The sequence below is a fragment of the Odocoileus virginianus genome, chromosome 17 (assembly GCF_023699985.2).
Source record: "Odocoileus virginianus isolate 20LAN1187 ecotype Illinois chromosome 17, Ovbor_1.2, whole genome shotgun sequence".
NCBI classification, from domain to species: domain Eukaryota; kingdom Metazoa; phylum Chordata; class Mammalia; order Artiodactyla; family Cervidae; genus Odocoileus; species Odocoileus virginianus.
This window is the reverse complement of record NC_069690.1, coordinates 14,056,889-14,065,943: the sequence shown is the minus strand read 5'-3', so window position 1 is coordinate 14,065,943 and position 9,055 is coordinate 14,056,889. Positions and strand designations below refer to the sequence as shown.

Below are 9,055 nucleotides of genomic sequence, written 5' to 3'. Positions count from 1 at the left end.
ACAACATATCTTACAGTCTTTTTTTGATAATACATCTTCAAAATTCACTGTGTTTTACACTTATAGCACATTTTTTTTTGTTTGTTTGTTTTTTTGTTTTTTTTGCCACGCTGCTTGCAGGATCTTAGTTCCCTGACCAGGAATTGACCGAGGCACAGCAGTAAAAGTGCCGATTCCTAAGCCACTGGACTGCCAGGGAACTCCCCATGGATTTTATTTATTTATTTTTTTATTTTATTTTAATTGAAGTGCAATTGATTTATGTGTTTTGCTAGTTTCACGTGTATAGCAAAGTGACTCAGTTATAGATACGTATTTTCTCAGATTCTTTTCCATTATAGTTCATTACAAGATATTGGGTATAGTTCCCTATGCTATACAGCAGATCCTTCTTGGTTATCTATCTTATATATACTGTGGATATGTTAATCCCAAACTCCTAATTTATCCCTCCCCCCTACCCAGCACATCTCAAAAAGGACTGGCCACATTTCAAGAGCTCAACAGTGATGACAGCATCTAACAGCACAGGGACAGGGAAAAAGTCAGATGCAGTCTAGTGGACTTTCAAAACGCTGTAGTAAATGCAGTGACATTATGTTCAGGATTGCTCAACCTCCAGAGTTGGACTTGAACCTCCAGTGACCTTCCAGCCCCAGACCTGTTCATGCTGCCAAACACAAGGGACTTTGCCCACTTCAAACAGTGACCTCATGGCTGGCCTCAACCAACCAAACAATACAACCAAAATAAAATTCATCCTTTTACTCCAAATACCTCCTGCTCTCTCATTTTCTATCTCAGTTGATGGCACCATTATCTACCTGTTCATTCAAGTCGTCTATATTAGATCTTTAGACAAATGAGCACTTTACCTAGAAGATAATTTAAAATTTAAATGCTTATCAAAAGATGCATCCATCCCAACTAACTGAGCTTGTCCAGGGCACTTACTTTCATCTCTCACATGGGTCACTACAAGCACCTTTTTCCTCCCCAGTTTTGCTGTGAAGTAACTGACACACATCACTGTGTAAGTCTAAAGTATACAGCATAGTGGTTTGATATGCTGTTGTTGTTTAGACGCTAAGTCAAGTCCAACTCTTTAGGGACCCCATGGACTGTAGCCCACCAGGCTCCTCTGTCCATGGGAATTCCCAATCAAGAAGACTGGAGTGGGTTGCCATTTCCTTCTCCATGGTTTGATATAGATACAATAAAAAAACAAAAACAAAACTTTCCTTAAAAACGTGAACCTCTTCATGAATTTTTATAGCATCCTTGGGTCACGCGAGTGTATGCTCCTCGGTTCTTTGTCTCGTCACAAGAGGGGGGGGGGCCCAGAACCGAGGAGCATACACTCGCCTGCCATCTACGGTGCCGTGACTCGGGCTGAACCTGGCTGAAACAACCTCCACGTGGAAGAGGCCAAGCGCAGCAGGAGCCCAACTCAGCCAAGGTCCTGCGGTAGAAGCGAAACGCGAAGAAAACCCAGCGCAGAGGAAGGCCTGTCGTGCTAGAAACCGGGGCAGCGAAAAACGAACTCAGCAGAAAGCCCACGCGGCTCAGCCTCAGATTCCAGAAGACCTCCAGTTAAGGTAGGAGGTCCTCGCTCCTATGGCTGGAAGGACATGCCTAACAATTACAATCTCTCGTTTCTCGTTTCCTTAAACCCCCCGCGAACAGGCAGGCGGCAGTGGGCGCAATTGAGGGACTCTAGAGAGGCTACTCTTCGGTATGTCCCAAAGGCATTATCTGCTGATCCCCAGTAGCAGTTACCCAAGCCGGTGGGGGTTCGTCTGTCCTTACTCTTTGTGCCAAAAATCAGGCCAATGAAAACTGAGCACAGGTCAGATATCTAGCAAATTTTCCAGCAGGCTATGAAGGGGATTCCTTGGCATGTTTTTCCCACTGCTTTTTCCTCCTGTCCTTCAGCTCTCTATCCCGGGACTCGAGCCCGACCAAAACCCAGGATGCACCACCCCCCCCCCCCCCCCCCCCCCCCCCCCGACTCAGGCTCTGAGGTCTTATTGCAAAAATTAAGTGAGAGACGAAGCGATAAGTGGGAGGTGGATTTGTTAGGATTCAGAGAAGCACATGCTTCAGGGTGTGGGCCATCACTGAGGGCAAGGGTTCGGGGCAGGGAATGCAGCCTAAGTTTTTCGAGGGGGGTGGTGGTGGTGGTTAATTCATATGCTAATGAGTGGGAGGATCATCCCAGCCATTGGGGAACCACCCACTCCTCCCTCTGTTGACAGCGCCTTAGGGCTGTTCTGCCACCTCTGGGTGTGTCTTTTGGTTTACAGATTGCGGATTAAAGTTTGAGCATTGGGCCGGGGCCGCCCCGCCCCCGCCGGCCGGGGTGCTCTGGGTGCCGCGCGGAGACCCTCTGCACCCGTGCGAACATGGCGCTGCAAGCGGTGCGGAGCGTGCGGGCGCGGTCGGCAGCCTGCGCGCCATCTCAGCACCCAGCGCGCCCTGCTCGCCGCGTCCCTGGGGACTGCGGGCGGGTGCCGTCCGGGCCCTGCGCACCGGCCCTGCTCTGCTGTCGGTGCGGAAATTCACAGAAAAACACGAATGGGTAACAACAGAAAATGGTGTTGGAACAGTGGGAATCAGCAATTTTGCACAGGAAGCTTTGGGAGATGTTGTTTACTGTAGTCAGCCTGAAGTTGGGACAAAGTTGAATAAACAAGAGGAGTTTGGTGCTTTGGAAAGTGTGAAAGCTGCTAGTGAACTCTATTCCCCTCTATCAGGAGAAGTAACAGAAATTAATAAAGCTCTAGCAGAAAATCCAGGACTTGTCAACAAGTCTTGTTATGAAGATGGTTGGCTGATCAAGATGACATTCAGTAACCCTTCAGAACTAGATGAACTAATGAGTGAAGAAGCATATGAAAAATACATAAAATCTATTGAGGAATGAAAATGGAACCCCTAAATAAACTACTTTGAAACAACTTAATCTAGCATAGTTGTCTTAAATTAGTGGTGGATAGATATTTAAAAAGCAACTTTTAGCAAAAGAAACTACTTGTAACAATGTTTCCTGAAGAAAATACCCCTTAACTTTCTAATGCCTTCAGATAAACACTGTATCTTTTCCACAGCATCCTGTGATTTTTAGGCTAGGGTCCAGTTATACTATTCAGAATTCCTGAAATTATCTCTGATAAAACTAATTACAAAAATTATGTAATTCAAGGATAACCTGGTTATCTTATACCTTATATGACATTGTAACTTGCTTACAGCTATCCTTGGATTTGGGTCAAAATGATCTTCCCACTAGAAATAACTGGCAGTGGAGAAAAGTTTGTTAGTTGTATAATGTCCAGTGAAGGATATTACTGTCTTAACTTTGCAATATACTGTTTGCTAGTGCTATTTTTATACAGTGAAGCAACAGCCTTGCAGGAGAATAAACAATTTAATAATAAAATATTCAACTTCTTAAAAAAAAAATAAAAAAATAAAGTTTGCGCATTGGACCCAATTGACTTTAATCGGTTTGCGTTATGCCCTGGTGCTCTGCCATTCTTTCAAAGGTTGTGCTCTGTCCCCACTTCCTTCCTGTTTCATGCTCCTTTCCTCAGCCCCATCCTGGCCCACAATGTTGCCTCTACAATCTACTAGAGGGATAACCAGAAAATAGCTGGCCTTGGGAGGGAAGAGCTGTATAATATCCAACCCCTTAGTCCTACCTAGCATTGGTCACACTGGAGATCTTGGGGACGCCCAAACTCCAGTCCAGGGGTCCCAGGCGGTCATCACGCCTTGACCTGCCTAGGGATCTGGTCCTCGAAAGGTTGTCACACCTCAGCCTTTCAGGGATCCTCCAGTCCCAAGGGTCCCAGGAGGTCGTCACGCCTCGACCTGCCCAGGGGCACAATTCTCGGGAGGCCCCTATCTCTAGGAGGCTGTCACGCCTCAGTCTGCCTAGAGATCTGCATCCTGACCCGGGGACCTGGCTCTCAGGTTGCGACAGTACTAGGTAGGATGAGCTTACATCACGGTATCTATTCCCATCCACGGTGGACAAACTAGCAATGAGTTAAAACCCCTTAATTCTACCCAGCACTGGTCATCCTGGAGACCTTGGGGACGCCCAAACTCCAGTCCAAGGGTCCCAGGAGGTCATCACGCCTTGACCTGCCTAGGGATCTGGCCCTCAAAAGGTTGTCACGCCTCAGCCTTTCAGGGATCCGCTAGTCCCAAGGGTCCCAGGAGGCCGTCACGCCTCGACCTGCCCAGGGATTAGACCTCTAGGAGGCTGTCACGCCTCAGCCTGCCTGGAGATCTGCATCCTGACTGGCTCTCAGGTTGCCACAGTACTGGATAGGATAAGCTTCAAAAAGCCTATCAGTTTTTTTCTTTTCCTTTTCCTCCCTAACATGACTGTTTTTCAGATGGGAAATAACCAATCCACTTCCCGGCAGACACCCTTGAGATGCATCCTTGATAACTGTTCGATCCTCTAACTCTGAGGAGGAATCGTTTAAAATTCTTTTGTGCCACTGCGTGGCCACGGTATCCACTGGGGGACGAGGAACACTGGCCCGAGGATGGGACTTTAAATTACAATACCATCCTGCCATTAGAATTATTCTGAAAAAGACAAGGGAAATGGACAGAGATCCCCTGTGTCCAAATTTTCTTCAGACTGAGAGGTATGAAGGAACTCTGTCTTAAGTATGGGATTGTTGTGCGCCCTAAAAGTGACCCCACTAGGCAAATGGTGTTAGGCACAGGCAACCAAGAGAAGGAACCCACCCCATGAAGGTTCATCTCCCACAGCTCCCGAGTTGCCTGGTGCTTCTTCCTTGTATCCAAGCATGCCCCCATACCCAGGAGCACCCCCTCCACAAAAGCCAGCTCAAGTATGTCCCTTAGTTGAAACTGGAGGAGAATTCGGACCAACCCGCATCCATAAACCCTTCTCCCTCTTAGAACTAAGATCAAACAAGACCTGGGAAGCTATACAGATGACCCAGGCAAATATATAGATACGTTCCAACATATTACCTTGGACTTTGACTTGATGTGGAAGGACATCATGGTCATATTTAGTCAAACTTTATCTGACCCTGAACACACTAGGGTCTTAAAGGAAGCCCAGAGGTATGCAACAGGGCTTCACATGTCAAGCGATAGATACCCAGTAGGGGAAACTGCAGTCCCCTCCTCCGATCCTAACTGGAATTATAATGACCCTGAGCACATCTGGGAAAGGGATCATTTTCTAATCTGTGTAAAGGCAGGACTGAAAGCAGCCCAGCAAAAAGTAATTAGCTATGCTCGGGTCTCAGCAATAACTCAGGAGTCCAATGAGAACCCCACAGCCTTTCTAGAAAGGCTAAAAGAGGCCCTCCAAAAGTTTACCAATTTCGACTTAAGACTCTTACGAGGGACAGGTGATTTTAAAGGACAAATTCCTGTCCCAATGTGCATCAGATATCAGAATTAAGTTACAACAGCTACAGCAGCAGGACTCTGCTGCCTCTCTAGATGAGATGGTCCAGACAGCCACCAATACCTTTTACAACAGAGAACAGGAGAAGGAGGCCAAGGCCCAGGAGAGGGAGAGAAGGAAAGAGACAAGGCATGCCCAGATGCTGGCCGCCCTCCAGGGAAGCCCTATGGCACACCCCGAGCCCTTGAATGACAAGGCACAAGGCAAATGCCTAATCTGTAGACAGGCGGGGCATTGGGCTAAAGAGTGTCCTAACAAGTCTCCTAGAATAGCTTGCCACAAATGCCATCAACTGGGACATTGGGCGGCACTCTGCCCTCGGGACCCAAGAGCCTCAAGGTCAAGCGCCAAGCCTTCCCTCACGATGGTTCAAGAGGACTGAAGTGGCCTGCTCCAGCCAGCCCGCCTGTCACAGATAACCATCATGGGGCTGGAGCCAAGGGTGCAACCGGATGTGGCAGGTAGGTCTGAGAATTTCTTGGTTGACACAGAGGCTACCTACTCTGTCTTGATCTCCTACTCCGGAGCCTTCTCCTCCCAAACCTGTACCATTTTGGGTGCTACAAGAAAAGCAACTACTAAAAGATTCACCCAAGCACTTCTTTGTTGCTGGGATGGACAGATATTTTCCCACCAGCTCCTGGTGGTCCCTGAGTGTCCTGCTCCCCTACTGGGAAGAGACATACTCACTGAACTGGGGACCACCCTTGTGATGGGGAGCTTTTCAGCCCCTAGGGCCCTACAGCTTCTGGTTACGACTGAGGAACCCATCACACCTCCAATAGAGAGAGAGCAAAGACTATGGGAGGACAAAATTAACCCCCCGGTGTGGGACCAGGGGATTCCCGGACGAGCCCACCAAGCTGAACCGGTCATCTTTGTCCTCAGAGATCCCACTCGGTTTCCTAACCGAAAACAATATCCTCTCAAAAGAGAGGCTCGGGAGGGACTACAGCCTTTAATAAAGAAATTCCTTGCTTGTGGGCTATTGGTCCCCACCAGTTCGCCATGTAACACCCCAATCCTCTCAGTAAAGAAAAATGGCGAATGGTTCAAGATCTCTGGGTTATACATAAAGCCGTGGTCCCCCTCCATCCCACAGTACCCAGTCCCTATGTAATCTTGGGAGAAATCCCACCCAGTGCCAAGTGGTTTACAGTCTTAGATCTCAAAGATGCATTTTTTTGCATACCACTGGCTAAAGAATCCCAATATCTTTTTGCCTTTGAGTGGGAGGCCCCAGGAGAAAAACACCAACAGGTGACTTGGACAGTATTACCTCAGGGGTTCAGAGATAGCCCCCACTTGTTTGGACAGGCCTTTAGCCGGGATCTCCTAGATCTGGACCTGGGACCTAATGGGAAAATATTACAATATGTAGATGACTTACTAATCTGCTCTCCAGATGAGAAAAGTGCCCAACAACATGCAATTCAGGTTCTAAACTTTTTGGCAGAAAGGGGATATAAAGTCTCCCGTGCTAAGGCACAGATGGTCAAGACAAAGGTCACTTACCTGGGAGTTCAGATTACACACGGGTCCAGGAGGCTGTCCTCTGATCCAGTACAAGGAATCCTCCAGTTGCCCTCCCCCACGACTCGAAAACAATTGCGAGCTTGCCTGGGGCTAACTGGGTACTGTAGAATCTGGATACCCAACTATGGTCTAATTGCCCAGCCCTTACATAAAAGTTTAAAGGGACGAGATGATTCAATCCCACTAATGTAGGGAATTCCTCAAAAGAAGGCAGAGGCTACACTAAAACAGGCCTTAACTCAGGCACCTGCCTTGAGGTTGCCAGATCCAAAAAAGCACTGCAACTTCCATTCCATTCCAACTTTCTTTTATTCCATGAAAGAGAGGGAATAGCCTTGGGAGTGTTAACTCAAAGGTTGGGATCTGAGCCCCAGCCTGCAGCTTACTTATCCTAGAGACTTGATCCAACCACCCAAGGCTGGCCCCCCTGCCTTCGAAATCTTGCAGCTATTGCTAACATGATAGAAGACCTTTTGTTTATGTCAGTGATCTCTTCCTAGATCCAGAGGTTCAGACCCTCCAGTCTTGTACCATGGCCTTTGGGCAATTCCAACAGGATATATGCTTGTGGGGTATGAACCAGGACCCAAAAGACTCTAAGGAGTCACCACTATATGCTCCAGGGACTCAAGTCCTAATTAAAGTCTGGAAAAATGGGTCCCCAAAGGCTCAACTCCAGCCCACATGGAAGGGCCCCTACCCTGTAATACCTTCTAATCCCACAGCAGTCAAAGTGCCAGGACATGACTCCTGGATTCACTACTCAGGAGTCAAGCCGTGGAATAAAACAGAAGAGGACACTCAATACACCTGTGAGCCCCTGGGAGATCTCAGATACCTATTCAAAACTACAAATGAGTGCCTTCTAATAAACAACCCCAAAGTCTGGTCTCTGGGGATAAGATTTCTTAAGACAGTTCTAAAGAGCCAACACAGCTTGGCTGAGATAATACTCCAAAACAGACAGGAGATAGATCTTCTCATCCCTGAACAAGGAGGGACTTGAGCCATCTTGGTGATGTAAATTTAAAATTGGCTAATGCACCAACTAGTCCTTGTTATGCCATATTGATGCTGCTAATGATTGTTCCATGTGCTGTCAATTGTCTAACCTGTCTTGTCTCTGCCCAGGTCAAGCTACGACATGCAGCGCCAGTTCAACAAAGATATAAAACTACAGCCAACCACGGAAAGTATCAGTCACCATTAGATGGACACCGCTATAAGGACTCTGAGGCCTGAGACTAGCAAGAGGGGGAGGCCCAATGGCCCTCGCCATCCAAGTTCAGCAGGAAGTAGCCAGAGAGACCTCGACGCCCCTATTCCTAAAGAATTGGGCCTCCCATCTCTTGAGGGGAGAATGTTAGGTAGTTAGAATAGGGAAAGGAGTCCAAAATGGCGGTGGCTAAAAGACCTGGAAGGGAAAGCCCTTGAAAATAGAACAAAGGAAGGTCCAAGGACCTGAGTCTCTCTCTCTCCCCACCCCCCTCCCACCCCACCCCACCCCCCCCCCCACCCCCCGACGAGGGGCTTTAATGTCCGTCACTCCAAATCTTTGTTGTGACGAGACAAAGAACCAAGGAGCATACACTCGAGTGACACTTGTATCGTTCAGTCACTAAGTCTTTCGACTCTTTGCAACCCCATGAACTGTAACATACCAGGCTTCCCTGTCCTTCACCACCTCCCAGAATTTGATCAAACTCAGGTCTACGGAGTCAGTGATGCACCCTAGTATGGTGCCATGCTGATCTCTGTGTCATTCCATTTTCATGTTCTGCCCAAGCCAGCACTGGTTGACTAATTCCCTCACTGCTTCCTAAGGCCCTTAATAGCTCTCCATCCTCTATATAACAAAGGGCATGATCTTTTTAAAAAAATTTTTTGGCTGCACTCCAGGGCATGCGGGATCATAGTTGCCAAACAGGGACCCAACCTGCACCCTCTGCTGTGGAAGGCAGGAGTCTTAACGACAGGATCTTTTTTACAGAGCACAGAATTTTCCCCAGGGTCTGACCTTTGCTTACCTAACAATGCCCAGTTGTT

At 47.8% G+C, this 9,055-nt stretch overlaps 1 protein-coding gene and 1 pseudogene across 1 annotated transcript in view; both read left to right on the top strand.

The window, feature by feature from the left end:
• The first annotated feature begins 1,383 nt into the window (after positions 1-1,383).
• Positions 1,384-9,055, top strand: part of LIG3 (DNA ligase 3) — a 30,138-nt gene continuing 22,466 nt past the window's right edge. The window contains exon 1 of the mRNA XM_070478676.1: positions 1,384-1,598. The gene's annotated coding sequence lies outside the window, so the exon portion shown is untranslated. The remainder of the gene's footprint in view (positions 1,599-9,055) is intronic.
• LOC139038936 (glycine cleavage system H protein, mitochondrial pseudogene) lies at positions 2,406-2,965 on the top strand (annotated as a pseudogene).